Source organism: Alosa alosa, chromosome 22 (assembly GCF_017589495.1).
Source record: "Alosa alosa isolate M-15738 ecotype Scorff River chromosome 22, AALO_Geno_1.1, whole genome shotgun sequence".
Lineage (NCBI taxonomy): Eukaryota > Metazoa > Chordata > Actinopteri > Clupeiformes > Clupeidae > Alosa > Alosa alosa.
Window position 1 is genome coordinate 10,426,886 of NC_063210.1, and position 18,769 is coordinate 10,445,654.

Below are 18,769 nucleotides of genomic sequence, written 5' to 3' on the forward strand. Positions count from 1 at the left end.
ACATCAACACGGGGATAAGCACATGAGGTACAACCAAAGAGACTAACACGCTAACAAATACACAACATGCTAAACGTAACTACAACTATTATAACCGACATTACACATTCTAGCATTCACTCACACTGCATTCTGGGAGACACTCATTTAACGTTAGACATGAACATCCACCGACGCTACAATACTGTAGGTACGCTCCCCCGTCGGTCAAGTCTGCGCTTACCTTAACAAACAATCAGTGACAATAGGGGTAAACCTTTAAGGCCCACTAAATTAACAAAGCAACATCTTTGTAGATAGCCCCTTCTTTCAATGCACTGCACTCATGCTAAATAATTGACTGGAGGGGAAGCCCATGTCTTTGAAAGTCTCATGTTTGGTCAATACACTCCCAGAGGATTCAGTATATTTGTATCCATGAGGCATCTATTTCAGTCCTAGCTATCAGGACTCTATGATACTTTATATGAGGTATCCCACACAAGGTATAGCTTACTGCATCTGTAACACCTATTGCCATATACATGATGCTTCTCTTAGAGGGTTTCAGGAACTGTCGTTAAAAAGATCAATAGCCAACATGAGAAAACACGAGAGGTGCCAACAGAAATCAGCAAACACAGAGGGCGAACAGTTCAGCTTATTGATTTGGACATGCCACACAACACACTCTAACACAAACCAATGGAAATGGTTGTGCAGGGTTTTTTTAAGGTTAAGCACCCAGCCTTAAATAAAAATAAGTTTCCTTTTTTGGGAATTTATCTTTCAATAAGCACATCTCTTGGTGTGTCTGTGAATGTGTGAGGAAACAGGATATAAACTACTGAGACTACAAAAGGAAACTGAGAAAGACACCATGAGGAAGAGCTGGCATAAAAACGTGAGTGTGAAAAGAGCTGTTAGATAAACAGAGAAAGACTGGGGAAGAAAGAAGAGAGAAAGAGAGGAGGGAGGGAGGGAAAAAACTCTCTCTCAGACTCTGTTATGTACAGTGATCCCAGAGGAAAAATACAACACTCATCTCTCCAACCCAGCCTGGTCTGATCTTTCCTCAGCCACTGTAAGGGGGGTTGAGCACAGGCTGCAGACTTTAAGCCAACAAGAGACACTTCTGGAATCAAGATGCTGCACCATCCATCCTCTGTGTGTACTGCCAGATAGATAGAAGGGAGAAAAAGAGAGAGAGAGAGAGAGAGACTGTTTCTGGCTTCTTAATAGAGAGTTGTCCAATCAGAAGATGGGTGCTGTTGCCTCGTCCAATCAAAAGGAGGACTGCTTTTGCACGTGCAAGTTTATCCAATCAAATTCGGACTACTTCTTGTACACAGGAGTGCTCTGCTGAAAAAAAAAAGATTTCCCCTCCCCCCTCCATAATGCAAGACCTACGTTTTAAAAAATAATTTTTTAAATGGTGCGTTTTAGGACATGGGCCATTGACTTTGCCTTCTCCAGGGGAATTTGGCCTGCAGTAAATGGACTGTGTTCCGTTTAACCTTAAGTAGGAAATGGAATAATGACCTGCACCGCCAGCACTCATATAATACATTTTCCACACCTGATTAAACACCTTGATAAGGGCTTTTTTGTCATTGGAAATAATTCTAATCTGACTTCACAGTTTAGCAAACACATGAGCAAAACAAAAAGTAACTTTAAAGTAAATAAATAACAACCAATAAGAGCCCATGATAATCGTATAATCGTAATCCTTTCTCTGAGTACTACAAGCATGCTATTACACTACAGTGAGCTCAAGCCTCAAACTGAAGTCTGCCCCCATCCACCAATGTCAGATGAGGTTGTGCCAAGTTGTCCCACACCCCTGCCTAATATGGACGCACGTCCAGTCCTTGCTTCATCATGCTTACGGTACATGGCTGTACGGAACGGCACTGCTCGGTGAGGCGACAGCGTTGGCTGTTGTTGCAGGGGAACAGCAGCTCCTGTGGGTCAGGATGGCACTGTCGGCTGCCTGGCTTGACCTGGGAAGTTCAAGTGCATTCCATAAATGGCAGCGACTCAGAGAAATGATTGCATTGCATAACAGAGCTGTGATGTCAGCGTGACACAAACACGCACACACATACACACGCACACACACACACACACACATACACACATTCACACACACACACACACATATACACAAACAGGAGTACAAAACAGCTGTGCCATCGTGAATGGCAGCAGGTCTGAGTACGTTTTCATAACATGATTACCCACATTTCACAGTGCTGTTTAGCCAATAACAGAGTAGTTTTAGCCTCAGTTCCAGCTTATGTAAGAGGGGTGGGATATGAAAAATTATATTATATTATATTATATTATATAAATATTATGTGTCAAGCTAATGTCGCTTCCCCTAAACCTCTCTGTGAGCGTGAACATGGACAGTGATGTGGACACTTACGGCCTTCATACAGATATGCCCCAATGTCAGACTGTCTCTGTAATCACCACGTCATAACCAATGTCAGACTGTCACCATAATCATGACATAACAAACTGAACCCAGTGTGACATGCTGGACTCAGCTAAAAAAGAGCACATTAACATGGGCCTGGTGGCAAACTGTATTTGAGCTGAATTTTGAGAATTATCAAGGATACACACATAACAAAAACTGTATGTATGTCTGATAAAAACAACAACAGACTTGTCATGAGGATATGTCTGGGCATGTGCTCCTGTCTGTTTGTGTAACACTGTTTGACATTTTTACACACACACACACACACACACACACACACACACACACTCCAAATATGTGTTCACAAATTAATGTTTTCATAATTTCTCAAAATGAAGATTCAAGGCAAAAGGTCAGGAAGAAATGAAACTCTTTCGCCCCCTTTTGGCTCTTTTCCTAACTCTATGAACAAGTTGTTCACAAACCAATTAAACGCCCATCACACCCTTTGGTCATGAAGTGATAAAAAAAAAGGTCTGTTCTCACCTGGCCTGTGAGCCGGAGAGACCCTTGGACTCCTTTTGGCTGCGCGCCATGGCCACCTCTATCTGTTATCACGTGAGCTGACGAGAGCTGTGTTCTGGGCACGCACAGGGTCATGGCACCGGGGTTGCCAGACCTCTCGAAATGTTCTAGCTGGAACAGCTACTAAAAAGTGCCCAATGAGAGGGAGTTTGTGAATGAATGGCTATTTTCTTTTTTATCCTCAACCTTGTTTCCAAGAAAGCCTTAGTTGGTGTGAAAACTATGGCACTGGCAATCCTTTTCAGCACAAAGAACAATTGTTGGGCAGAAAAACGTGTTATATTGACATGACAAACTTGCCATTAACATGAAACTGTGCCGCTAACCTCCATGAATGCTTCAGAAAGTGGTCAAACTAGATGTACCGATGAGCACAAAATATGACCGCCGCCCAGTCCAGCACATTTTTTCCACAAAAATAAATCAAGCTGAAAGGCCTATATGATTCTAACTGTCTCACTAAATTGCATTATCCACCCTCAATTCTCACTGGTATCTGCTAGACAACAAGTACCAAAACATGATTAGTTCATAGATTTCACATGTAAAATTAATTTTATACAACCCCACCCCCATCTTGCCTGTTCATAATTCTGAGAAATTCTTGAATTGTGTGCATGTGTGTGTGTACACGTTTATGTTTATGTGTGTGGGTGTGTGTGTGTGTGTGTGTGTGCTTGTGTGTTTGCCTGCGTATGTGTGTTTTTGCATGTGCATGCATGCGTACATATGTCTACTGTGTGAGTATGTGTCATACGTATGATTACTGTGAATGTGTGTGTGTGTGTATCTGTTTATGCACATGTGTGCACATGGAATGGGTTAACATGACCCCTGGAGGCAAACATACGGAAAAAATTGGTCATCCTAGGCCCTACGGTTCTCAAGATATTCACAGAAAACTGTGTCTGCCCTACCCTCCTTTCAGGGGGTCCAGTACAGCAGAGGGGCTACAGATCAAAACGAAAAACGATGGTTCCATGCTATCCATGTGGGGTTACATGCCCACCAAGTTTCATGTACCCCGGTCTTTCAGTGTCCCGGGAATTCTTGTTGGTGTACGGTCACTAAATGTACACATAAATTATTTTATTGTAAGGCCCCCCATGAACGAAAGTTCACAAAACTTGGCATGCATTTGGAGGGTGTCATAATGATCCAACACTTTCAATTTTGTGCAGTTTTGACCATGTCAGCCAGAGATATTGTGATGAAAACACCTAATGTTTTGCTTTTTAATTTTTAACTAGGTGGCGCTATACATGAAATAAGTGGTAATGGGATGGGTTGACATGCCCCCTTAAGACCAACATACAAAAAAAAGGTGGGCCTCCTAGGCCCTACGGTTCTCGAGATATTCACAGAAAACTGTCTCCGGCCACCTACAGGCCAGTTGGTGTATAGTAACATAAATTAATTTATTGTGTGGCCCCCATGAACGGAATTCCACGAAACTTGGCGTGCACTCAGAGGGTGTCATAATGATCCTACACTTCCAATTTTGTGCAGTTTTGACTATGTTAGGTCACAGATACCTCGCGATTACAACACCTCATTTTTACTTTTTGTGTTTAACTAGGTGGCGCTATACATGAAATGAGTGGTTATGGAATGGGTTGACATGGCCCCTTGAGATCAACATACAAAAAAATGGTCCTCCTAAACCTTACGGTTCTCGAGATATTCACAGAAAACTGTGTCTGCCCTACCCTCCTTTCGGGGGGTGCAGTCCAGCGGGGGGGGGCTACAGATCAAAACGAAAACGATGGTTCCATGCTATCCATATGGGGTTACATGCCCACCAAGTTTCGTCTACCCCGGTCTTTCAGTGTCCCGGGAATCCTTGACGGAAATTTGGACAGAGAGAAAAAAAAAAAAAAAAAAATAAATCTGACTAAACCGCTGCGCGGCGGTCATAATAAGGGTATACACACAGCCGGACATTCTGTCTGATGTATGTTCCTTTTCTTGATTGTATCCTGTTCTTGCCACAACCAAATCCAATGATGGGGGAGCGTTGTGACAACAAACTTGCCCTTACAAATACTCTTTCTGTTTCTCAAACAAGCCCGGAGGAGTGCAAATTGCAGTGGGGATCCATGATCCATGGAGCCAGAGAGATCAACTCAGGGCCCTCTCAATCATCAAGGTTCTCAATACTCTCTTCAAAAAGCAACATTTTCAGCCTCTTATGGAATGCCAACTGTAAATAATTGAGCAACTGCGAGGTTAGTATTGCTCGGAGAACTCGCAAGGTTGCCTTTGATAAATAATGTACAGCCCCTAACATCAGCTCTGTTGGTGTGATCTAAATGCATCTCACCCTTAATGGTACACACAGCCCTCTCAGTCCTTTAAATGGTCATATCATCCCCCATTGGATGGACGCAAAGCAAAACTGACACGCAAGGGCAGCTCGCGGGACCTAGTGAATGTCACTTCTCCGTGATTAGCAATCAGGGCCTCTTATGTGGCTGCGTTAGCTAACTGTATCAGATTGGTGCTGTTGACATAGCTGATGAAGTCCACTCGTGCCTGTGCTGGCACTCGCTATCAGTCTAGCCCCCAGGCCTTATCAGCTGACTTTGCCACAGAGGAGGTTATTGATTGAGCTAAAGTGCAGTTCCATCTCTTATACAGTAGTACTCCTGGCCTTTGAATGTGCTTAGAAGCAAGATTTTTAGTACTTTGTGTACATTTTTTTTCTCTATATACTGTATGGTAGACAGTCCTAGAAAGAGTGTCGTATCCAAGCAATGACTGATATGAGTGAGTATGTGCTGTGGTAGTGATTAGTTGTTGGAAAGGCTCCTATTGCCACAGCTTTAATGAATTTCTGATAAAAGATAAGACAATTGCAGAGTAAAACTAAAATGTGATTAGAAGACTAAGCCAATTATTTATCCAACTGCAAGGACACCTATTAGCCAATTCCTTATTTGCTTCCTCAGTTGACATCTCACTCCTTGTATTTACATCACCAGGAGTTTCCTAAGTTATCCTGCTCTTTGCTTTTTGATGTCTTTCTTCATTTGTTTTTTAGAAATTCTACAGTAATGTAGTGCGAAAGCCAGGGAGTGCCCATACGGAATAAATTACTGTGAGACACACACACACACAATTCACCCGTCACGGCGAGAGGGGAAAAAAAACGACTCCTCCGCTGCTCCATACTTCACATTTATGACCTTACTCTGAACACCCAGGATGAGCTTCCATCCAGCTCACAAACTTCCTTCTTTTAATGCCGGGTGACCCAAAGCCTTCCTCTTTTCTGCTCTGCTCTTGCTCTGCGACAGCGATACAGTCTCAGTCTGCGTCTGCTTTAACATGGCTCACTGGCCTCTGGCTTCTATCTCAGTCTATTCAGAGTCTCTCGCTTTTTTTCTTCTCCTTCTTATTTCCTTCTCTTTTTTTCATTTTTAGTGAGTGTTATACTAAAAACGCCTGCAGATAAACACCAAAAATAGCTAAGTGAGGCAAGACCAAGCGAGAGAGAGAGAGAGGGAGAGGGAGAGAGAGAGAGAAAGAGAGAGAGAGAATGAGTCATGCATATCAGCAGCACTTGTCCCTGGATGCATGCTAACTCCTCATACGTTAAACAGCACGCACATACGCTTTCACACATATACACACTTATATGCACTCACGAAACAGACACATACACTGATAAATTCACTCACACACATACTATACAGTATGCACAGGCATGCATGGGCACGTACACAAATACACACAAATACACACACACACACACACACACACACACACACACACACACACACACACACACACACACACACTGATTACCACACCAGGGGGACTGTCTGCCTAATAAAGCATGAAGAAGAAAAAAATGTGACTAAATAGGCTGCACCACTCACACGTTCTGGCATCATCTTAACAATCTTTAACAAACAATCTTTAACAAACAATCTTTAACAAACCGGCCCCATCATTTTCACATTCTCCACCATTACTCTGCCTTCCTGGGGGCCTTACTGTAACCCTGCCTACTTCACTGAATCAAACTTTAAAGGGACAATACATAACTTTCTGGTGTCATTTCATTACTGTTCATCTGCTTCCCCAGCACGCTCCTGGAGGAGGGCCCAACCTTCACATTGTCCCAAATGATTTAAAAGCCCAGGACCTGTTTCAGTGCCTGTGGGTGTACCTGGGAGTTCCGCATAGAGGTCTCTCTGCTACACTCAATTCATTTTGAGTAACTGGAATGCACCCACTTTGAAACCAAGTAACCTAGTTATCCCATAGGAATATCGACTGATCCACTGTAAGTGGTGGGCCTGGATGACAAAGCTGCTACATTACTCTCTCACCACATGCTGTTTTCTTACAGGCAAAATAAGGCCAGAGCCAAAACAGAGAAGCCTAAGATGTCTGTTTAAGGACACTGCTTTAATGTGCCATATTCTGAATGAAGACCTTACAAGACTATTCCCTTGGGTTGCAACAAAGGGAATTAGATCTGTTTTACCAGTGGTGTGCAATATAAATTGTAATCAAGCTCTCTTATCAGATCACCATTCCACTGACTTTCCTACATATCAATTCAGAGTACCACACCCCAAGCACTAGGACAGACCAGCTTCTCTCAGGCAACCTCCTTTGCCCTGTTTGGATGGCTTTGCTGTCTGGTCACTGATAGTAGCCTATGTAACTATGGCAGAGTTGTAGAGCTGTGCTCCGTCACTGAGCAATTCATTTACTCTTATGATAACATGCCATGTTGGAGGTTTGATGAACCACATGAGCTCAGAGTAGACAGACAACTAAGGCTGCATGCTTTGAGTTAATCTGAGTGGTGAGGGTGTGTGGGTGTGGGTGAATGTGTGTGTGTGTGAATGTGTGTGTGTGTGTGTGTGTGTGTGTGTGTGTATGGGACAAAGAGAGAGAATGTGTGTGTAAGAGAGAGAGAGAGAAAGAAAGAGAGAGTGTGTGTGTAAGGGCCTGGACTGTACACAATGTACCAAGGCACATTTTCCTGGCAGAGAGTCAGACACAGGAGGTTGTTTGCTGCAGTGTACAGGGGCACCTAGAGTCATGTTTCCTTCACTGACACTCATTTCTATTTACTCACGCACACTCACATACAAGAATACACACATGCAATGATGTGCGCACACACACACACACACATACGCGTGCACACACACACACACACACACACACACAGACAGACAGACACACACTCACTCACACTAAATAAACAAACATGCACACATATGCATACTTGAATACTACACATATTCAAACACACAAGCAGCAATACACACACACACACACACACAGGGGCATAAAGGCATAACAAGTATCTCAAAGTTCCAGGGCTTCTGATTCTTACTCCCTTATCTCCACCTGCTCACTTCATCTCCTAATAAACAAATTCTCTCTTGTGATTCAGAATTGCCCTCAATTAAGCCGCCTTTGCATGGAGGAGGCAGGGAGCTCTGCAGAATGGCAATGGCAGGGGCTTTGTCCCCATGGCCTGCATCCATACACGGTGTCCTTGGCACAGTGTGGTGGACGGCAACACTCTCCTCACACGACCTCACCACTACACTATTTGGATATTAAAAGGGTTGAGTGGAGCAGAGCAGAGAGTGGAGAGAGAGAGAGAGAGGGGGGAGAGGGGAGAGGGAGAAAAATAAATCCCTCTCCTGTTACAAATTCAGAGGCTGGCTTTGTTGCTTTGTGGATAATCCAAAGTTCCACCTCATGGCAAATTACAGTTGCGCTGAGGGCGATGGTCACTTCTCTTTCCTCTGCCCTCTAACACTTCCACAACCTTTCTTTGCTGCCCCATCCTGCCCCACCCTCAGTGCTTCCACCCTCACATACTGCCCCAACCCGCCCCAGCCTCAGTGCCTCCACCCTCACATACTGCCCCATCCCGCCCCAGCCTCAGTGCCTCCACCCTCACATACTGCCCCATCCCGCCCCAGCCTCAGTGCCTCCACCCTCACATACTGCCCCATCCCACCCCCAGCCTCAGTGCCTCCACCCTCACATACTGCCCCATCCCCGCCCCAGCCTCAGTGCCTCCACCCTCACATCCCCGCCCCCCTCATCCCACCCCAGCCTCCCACCCCAGCCTCAGTGCCTCCACCCTCACATACTGCCCCATCCCGCCCCAGCCTCAGTGCCTCCACCCTCACATACTGCCCCAACCCGCCCCAGCCTCAGTGCCTCCACCCTGCCCTAGAAGAGCATCTCGAATTCTGTTTCTGATTCTCATTCTTTCAGCTTTGCATTTCCCCTCCTCTCTTTTCAGTTTTTTTCTCAATCCTTCAACTTTCAAGGCTAGCAATTCCCTTCTAAATATGATTTCATAGCAAGAGAGAGAGAGAGAGAGGGAGTGAGAGAGAGAGAATGAGAGAGACTGGATCCCATCACCTGGCAAATTCACTCCAGCGTAATTCCAACTTCAAAGCCGGTCTTTGAACCGCTCGCTCACGCTCACATGCTCTCTCTCGCTCTCTCTCGCCCTCATCAGGGCCGCATAGGACGCTGCCTCGCGGGCCCCGGGAGGACGTCTCGGCGGAGAGCCGGGGAGTCTGCAGGACATGCCGCTCTGCTCCGCTCTGTTCTAGGGGAGTGAGCTTGGGGAAATCACGGCTTAACAGGATTTGCCTCTGTGTAAATGAGCAAATTATTCAGAGCAGGCAAACAATGAGGCGGTTACAAATGAGACCCCTGCGCATCCTGCAAATAGCGTAAAATGCCCCCCCCCATCTCTTTTTTCCCTCCCTTTCAATATTTATTTATAATTGGGTTATTGAAAGTCTGATGACAGCTGCAATGTCATATATACTTTCAGAGTGGCCACACATGCCCACATCTAAGTAATAGTTTCCCAAGGACTAGTCCTTGAATTTCCCCTGGGGATCAATAAAGTATCTATCTATCTATCTATCTATCTGTTTAAAACATATTATGGGCCACAGTGGCAACAAATGCCTTCACTAAAAATAAGCATGAAAGAAGAGAGAGAGAGAGAGAGAGAGAGAGAATCTAAGCCATGGTATGGTACATATTTCATTACGACACGTTCTCCATTGTTTTGGTATTGAGCTGAGCGAGAGTGAGGAGACCCTGCAATGTTTATGGCCATTCATTGATTGGTCATTCCCTCTCTTCCTATCTCTCACTCTCTCTCTCTCTCTCTCTCTTTCACTCACTGTCTCAGTCCCTCTGTCTCTCTGCTCTTATCTTCTATGTCAACACCCAGTGTGAACTTCAAAGCTGATTGCATAATTCGTGGAACAGGGGCAGTGGATATTTAGAGCAGCGAGCTGTTGCTACAGTGCGTCTCCGATGGAGCTATTACATAAGTGGCAGCCAGGGATGAATTCAGGTCGAGGAACAGAACGAGCAGAAGCATGTGTGAGTGAGTTAGAGAGAGAGATATAGAGAGAGAGGGAGAGAGAGAGAGAGAATGATGAGGTGTTTGGGATGATAAAGGAGAGAGGGAGTGAGAGAAAAAAAGTAAAGAAGAGAGAGAGACAGCCTGTGAGAATGACTGCATGAGACACCCAGAGGAATCACATATGGGTAGGTTCCAGATCCTCAGTGTGGGGCAAAGAGGAGAGGAGAAAGTGAGTGAGAGAGCATGCTAGAGAAAGAGAGAGAGAGAGAGAGATGGGTACAGAGTGTAGAGGAGGGGAGAGGCGGGACTGGGGGCAGGGAGAGAGGGAGGGAGGGGAGGATGGGAGGGGGGTGGATTAACCCCAGCTCGCCTGGGGGGCCCAACAACAGCCTGAGCAGAACAGCGTTACACAATTGTGCAAGAGTCCGTCACACTCCACTGGGCACTATTCCTGCCTGCCTTGCTGGTGTACTGTTCCAAAAATAAGATGCAATAAAGAGGAAAACATACACACACACACACACACACACACACACACACAACACACACAACACATACACACACACACACACACACACACACACACACCTCACTCACACACACACACACTCACACACACAACACACACACACACACTCACACACACACACACACACACACAACACACACACACACACACACACACACACACACACACACACACACAACACACAACACATATACACACACACACACACACACACACACACACACACACACACACACACACAACACATACACACACACACACACAACACACAACACACATACACACACACACACACACACAATGCCTTATTGACGTCAAGGTAAAAATCCTCTCCCTCCATAGATGAGAGGCGTGGGAGAAAATGAGCTGACTTCCTAGGGTGTAGCACCACATAGTGGTGAGGGTTTCCTAGAGCACGTGCATTCTCTCTACTCCTACAATACAGTATGCTGCTTCCATGTGAGATAACCAATAACAGACGAAGCCCAAATTGACAAACACTAATAACTTTTCCTCTTCATTTTATAGATCCAAATATGAGAATTGCATTGTAATGTATTAAACTTGATGTAGGTTATGCATGCATGCCACCAACAGCTAGAACAGTGTTTTTGTTTGAAATAATGGAAGTAACAGAAGACCAAAGTAATTTGACAATGGCCCTTTTAAGGTTGTAATATATTGTTGAATGTGTGGGATTTTATGAGATTGAAATTCAGAAAGACATTCATGAAAAGCAATAATCATAAAACCACAGCTCCCACTGAATTCCCTTTGGTGGAGTGATTTAACGAGACTCTGAGGTGCCGTAAAAATTAATGATGGAAACATTACAGTGAGAAGATACCATGCAGAAGGCAAAAATCTCCTCCTCCACACTGTTCTCTGCCCAGTTATCAGCAGCTTTAGGCCTGCTGAAGATGTACACAAATATACACCCACACGAGCATGAGCACGCATACACACACACACACACACACACACACACACACACACGTTTACACACACACACACACACACACACACACACGTTTACACAAGCACAAAGAAGAATCACACATTCACATAGCCACGAACACACACAAACGTATGGAAGGGCAAACTCACAAAAATGCAAATAGGCATACCCATACATACACACACACACACACACACACACATACACACACACACACACACACGTTTACACAAGCACAAAGAAGAATCACACACATTCACATAGCCACGCACACACTATGGAAGGGCAAACTCAATGCAAATAGGCACCCCCCCCCACACACACACACACACACTTGCACATACACACACACACACACACACACTTGCACATACACAGACAGATGCACACACACACACACACACACACACACACACACACACACACACACACCGAGTCAGAAATCAAGTCTTTATCAGAGGACAGAGCAGTGCCTATGCAGCACCTTTGCCAGGTCATTACTCAGCCAGAGAGAGGGAGAGCAGCAGAACGGCCTGTGCTAGCGGCTCAGTAATTGTCCTAATGAGCAGGGCTGTTAGAGGTTGTAATGTGTCTGAGCAAAGCATTCTACCTCTGAGGACAACTTCATCTCACTTTTTCTACAGGGGGAAAAAAGTTCACTCATAACTCCCTCTTACCACCAGTGTTGTCTTGATGAAAAGACATGATGATTACATGTTTATGGTTACATGTTTTGTTTTGTTTTGTTTTTTAAGGCCCTAATGTGTAGAGCTCCTACTCAGCTCACCTAATGATTTCTCTCGTGATATTATAAAAGTCTGATGTGTATACTTAGATTCCTAAAATACTGCCAAGTCCAAGATTACTGTCTCAGAGTTAATTTTATCATAACATCAGTCTGCCTGCATACACACATATTGAGCATCGAGCCATCCAGTGTGGGCACTTAGAGGCCTCACTCGTCAATAATAACAAATTTCATTGCGCTCTAGGTTACCCTTTAGGGAATGAAGTTTTCAAGTCCAGGCAGTGCAGAAGAAATTGGTATGTGTAGAGGTTTAGTGACACCTAGTGGATGTTTTTTTCCCTTCAGAGACCTTCACCTGATGATGTTGGTATTTGGGGTAGTTTTTTTTTATGTTGTTGTTTTATGCTTAACAATATCTCTCGTGTAAACACAATCAATTTAAGAAATTTAGGAAGTTGCATAAAGAAAGTAATGGCAACACATGTGTTGTCATTTGTCTAGACTCAATCTGCAGTTTCTGAAAATGTATTTGACAATTTATGTATGTAATTTATATAATAAATGACCAATCCAAACAGTTTAGGATGTTGTGCAGTACTTTCTATGTCTGGAGTAAATGTGTGCTTCTGTGAACCAGTACTGCATCCTGTCCATGTCTTTGGCAGTGCCAATGCAGCCTAACAGGGATGGGTCTGACAAATAAGTTAGGCCTACATATAAAATCCACCAGCATAATATGACAGGCAACCTGCACTGAATAAGTTATCTGATGAAAAATTAATTAAATGCTAGGTTCACAACATATCTAAAAGACTAAGTGTGAACACAGAACTAGGAAATACAGACATAGGCTGTCACAGACCTTTATCCAATAAAGAAAACAATATGATTCAAAATCTCACAAGATGACAACTTATCTATAACTTTCCCACAGCTAGCCTGCTCTAACACATGCAGATAGATAGATAGATAGATACTTTATTGATCCCCAGGGGAAATTCAAGGTCACAGTAGGATACAGACAACACACACACACACACATTCACTAATAGCAGAAAGTAATTAAAATTATATAGTATAAAAACACAACTAAGCAATAAGGACAGTAGAAGATAAATATATAATACTAAATATACTAAAATACAAATTATACTAAATAACACAATTCTAAAAAAAACAGTATCCACATAGTGGGTGATTAATTAATCAAACAAGATGTGCTTTGCAATGACTGAGGCAGGGACTGAGCCTGTGATTCTCTGTGCATAAGGTAAGGTAAGGTAAGGTAAGGTGCTCTGTGTGAATGAGTGTCATGGTGATGGTGCAAAGTTATGGTGCATGTTAACCTACTGCTGACAGTCTTTAAAGCAAACCAAAAAACTACTGCAGTTTTTTGAATATCAAAGCTGTCTTAAGTAATTCCTTATAGTTCATATGCAGGAATGCAGTAGCCTAAGCTATTTTGGACATGAAAAAATGCACTGCGTTTCACAATGGTTAGGCCTACTATTTGTACTGTATTATGAATTGGGAATTGAGTGTGTAGTCATTTCCAACTATTTTTTAAGCTGGTAACATTAGCATTCGGCTTGTAGTGGAATGGACAACAAGTTCATACACGTAGGCCTACACAATATATTTTGGCCCACTCTAAGGAGGACTCACCCTCTGTTGTATTCAAAACGGGTAGGTTCATTGTTTTCTGTTGTGCTTCAGATTAGCAAAAAAATATCTTGAGAGGCTGCACTCTCGCAAACAGCCAAACGCGAGACGTCAATAACATTTGAGGCTATATCACAGTCCTATAACGACTTTGTCGGCATCGAAGATTGCTCTCCACCCATTAGGCCTACACTGGAGATGAATCGCGAATTCAGAAGGCACGCCTAGACTCCCTGTTCCAGTAGCCTAGCTTACAAAACGGTCAGGGTTCCCACGGGTCATGGAATTTCTGGAATATCATGGAATTTTGGAAAGTCTATTCCAGACATGGAAAGTCAGGGAATTTTTATCATTTTTGGGGCAAAGTCATGGAATATCAGGGAATTTTGCTGTAGCAGTTTAAAATGTAGGCTACTTGCCAAAATACATTAATACAAATAGTTCCACACAGAACTGGTGTTTATTTGGATATTAGCTTGCTTAAGTAGCCCAACTTTTATTATTCAATATCCATTTATTCATCACCCGCTCTAAAAAGTAAAGATTCTTGAACGCTACACGGCTGCTCCGAAACTATTGGTCAGATAGGCTATACACAGGTTTTTTCCCTTTACCAACAACACTAGATGCGCGCGCAGCCGTGGGGCAGAAGACGCTTGGTGGCCGTCCACAATGTTATAAACTTAACCTAAATAGTCGGCTGCTGTAGGCTACAATCGGATTTTATTGTATACCCCTTTTGTCTCAATGTCAATGATAATAACATCTCATTTCAGACTATATTTCAAAGTTTGCCGTTCATTTGCATTATTAATATAACATCGTATTTTGTCATTTTTGGCGAAGACATGCATTCCGTTAGGGATATTGAACATATTTAACATTCTCTAACCATCGGGATTTCAAATTGGTGTAGTTTTCAGCACAAAAACTAATTTTATTCTTTTGCTCTTTTGCATTGCTCTATGCTGTGAAACTTTCATGTGCGCACATGAAAGTTTCATGTGAAAAGGTTTTGCGTGCGCACACAAAACTTTCATGTGCTCATGTGAATCTTTCATGTGCACACATGAAAGTTTCATGTGCTCACCTGAAACTCATGAAAGTTTCACGTGAGCACATGAAACTAAACTTTCATGTGCTCACATGAAAGTTTCATGTGAAAAGGTTTTGTGTGCGCACACAAAACTTTCATGTGCTCACGTGAATCTTTCATGTGCGCACATGAAAGTTTCATGTGAGCACATGAAACTAAACTTTAGATTTTTTTTTGCTCATGTCCCCTTAGGGGCTCTGTAATTTGGTGTCAGACGTCTGACAACAAACTGAATTTAGGCTACACTGCGCAACATATAAAGATGCATTCTGCACTGGCCACCTAGTGCTTGACTTAGAGCGCTGCTTTTGAGTTGAGATGAAACAAATTCGCTTCCCTTGCTTGCTACTGTGATACACCATCACACAGAGCTTGATACTTACAAAAATAAAAGCATTATGCTTTATCTCTATGTTACAACGCAGTGTTTTTACTTTTACTAAGTTGTTTCATTGTCACATTTAGGCCACTCGAGGAGCTGTGAAATTGCCTTTGACCTCTCCTACACATTGGGAACAGCACCAAGCACACACACACATAGGGGGGCAGGTACAGAATACTGTGTTAATAGCTTTAATTTAATTTTGTTAAAGGAATTATCATGCTTTACCTGATGTTGCCTGTTTCTTGTTACATGATAGTAGGCAGGTGTTTGGTGGTATGCCCATGCCTCCATACCTCTGTGGTTGTTGTTAACTTTATGTCATACATTCACCAGTATCCTTTGTTTCAACTAAAGCCTGATACAAACGATACAACATTGCATGGCACCAACACCTCTACTTGGCCCGGCATTCCACCAGTCTTGTGTTGATAGTGCACTATGTTCTCTATCTTCCTCCCACATACTGTTTAAGTGCTTTTGTTTGTATGTATACAGTCTAACACCCGCTCCGCCCTTCATACTTCTCTGGGCTAGACTGTTGTGAACTGGTCCAGGCAGATCCAAGGCCGGGGAAGGCAGAGAGGGCCACAGCCTCCCTGTGGTTCCGCAGCACAGAGAAAGCAAAAACAGAGCTTGAATGTCAGGAGGTGCATACCTACACACCTACACCTACACATTTTAAAATGTGAGAGACTTGAGCATGTGCATCGGCAGGTACTGGAATGCATGTCAACAAAGCTTGGGGGGAACATTTCATTCCAATTAGGCTGATGCAAGCTACTGTTGCTGATCATCAAAAAATCATCAAGACTAATTGACATTCTTTAACCAGTCTGTCTGTTGAACACCTCTGAGGAAGCATATCTTATAAGTGGACTTTTATTGTGGTGCCACATTTCAAAGCATTAAGGAAAATGTCCTAGTTCTTTCTTCTGTTTACTTCCAAGAAGTACTCAGTAATACACAGAGACATGATTTTATCATCAGTGAATACTGTTGAGCTGTGAATACTGTTGAGCTGTGATAGACAGGGTTAGATAGATATGATAGATATGGTTGGAAGTATGTGATGGATATATAAATGTGATAAAATATAATAGGTGTGATAGATATAAACAGTATCTGATAATAGATATTGTGCACATATGCAAAACAAAGAACTTTTATTCCTTGTGGTATAAATGCTTTAAGGCAATAATGCAACAAAGTGTATATTCTATTTAAATTACATTTCTTCTGTAGATAATCCTATTCTATCCCAAACTAACCCCGTACACCATGAATTTAGCATGTGATAGGTAAAACAGATTTACTGCCTTGATTTTACCAAGGACACTGACCACTGCTTATGTTTGAAATATATTGAGCTCCTTGAAGCAGAAATGTATTTCCATTTAGATTGACAGGATTGTGTTTTTAATGATACATTGATGATAGATTTCTATATAAATCACTTGAATGAAATTACCAGATCAAATGCTTTATATAGCCTTCAAATGTTGCATATTAAAATGATTAATTGTTTATGCTGTTATCATACCCTTCGTCCTTAGGCTTGTAATAATTTGGCCAATGTGGAAAACAGACATGTGGAGTATGCCACTAACTTCCTTTGAGGACCAGATGGAAGAAACAGAGGTAGCTCTATAGGAACGAACCCAGTACATCCTCGGGAGTGGAGCTTTGCACAACAATCAATCGCAAATGGACTTGGCGTGCTTTCAGAGGAACACACCCGACCGTGGCACACACACACACACACACACACACACACACACACACACACATACACACAGAAGCATGACTGCATGCTGCCACGATCCTCAAGTCGTTACATGGAGCAGGAGCACGGCACGAAACACAATAAACCTAAGCTTTTATGACACCGCTACGATTTGATGGCGCAATGGATCATTGCTGTTTCGAGGAGGGAGAGCAGAGATGCGCAAGAGGGAACGCAAAGCCACTGGTTTGGAATGGGACAGGAGGGAGGGAGGGAGAGAGGGATGAGAGTGATATTCCCAGGTCTCCTTTATCATTCTGCTCTCACGCATGCCACCCAGAATCCAGGACCACCTGTCATGTGCATAGACTCACTGAACTTCTTCGGGTCATGATGAGATCTGGCTTTTGCATGGACCCAGCTGTACCGTTTCAGAACCGTAAAGACCGCTGGCTGGGGTTGAAACGTTTGACAGGAACTGTATCCAGGACCAAAGACCAAATTTAGGCTATAAATGGGCAGACTCCATTCAAAATTTGAATTCAATAAAAAAAAAATCAATTCAAGTCAAAACCAGTGAACCAACCATTCAATACAAAAGAGACAAAAGAGATTTTATCTTTACTAGTTGTGAAATATAAATCGGTTGATGGGCTGTTTCTTATTGATGATAACCTACCATGAAGAAATATAGTCAGCAGCACATTGGAACAATACAGTACACCTTCTTTTTACCCATCTGGCATTTCATCTATGCATACACCTGTGGTGGGGTAGACATTTGAAGCCCACCCTGAAATACTGAGGAAACATCTGCCAAGAAACTGGATATGCCACAGAGTTCAAACCCCATATCCAAACAGCCCTTCATCTTCCAGAGCTCCTCACTACCCGCCTCAGCCCTCCCTGTTCCTCAGTGTGTGACCAGTGAGCCGAGCCTTTTTCCCCATCTGCTGGGAGAAATTAGGACAAAAAAAGAAGGCAAAGGAGAGGTTTGTACATCAACAGAGAGAGGCCCACATTATGAGGAGATCCTTCTGTAGGATGTCGGTGATAATGTGTGTGTGTGTGTCTCTTTCTGTGTACCGGTATATATATATGTGTGTCTTTGTGTGTGTGTGTGTGTATGTGTGTATGTGTGTCAGTAAGTATGTCAAAGACCCACCTACTTTCATCCTGGCCCTTCCTTTCCTTGGAAATATTACAGTGTCTTTGGTCTTAAGGCTGAGGTGAGGTTGTGAGGAGGATGGGGAAAGAGAGGTGGGTGGGTGGGCAGGGGG

The 18,769-nt window shown here is 43.3% G+C and overlaps 1 long non-coding RNA gene across 1 annotated transcript; it reads left to right on the forward strand.

Moving 5' to 3' along the window:
- Positions 1 to 15,911: 15,911 nt before the first annotated feature.
- On the forward strand, positions 15,912 to 18,728 carry LOC125287069. The gene is made up of 3 exons (XR_007192296.1): positions 15,912 to 15,930; positions 16,262 to 16,413; positions 17,320 to 18,728. It is a non-coding gene; the product is annotated as an uncharacterized LOC125287069 (long non-coding RNA).
- The last annotated feature ends 41 nt before the right edge of the window (positions 18,729 to 18,769 follow it).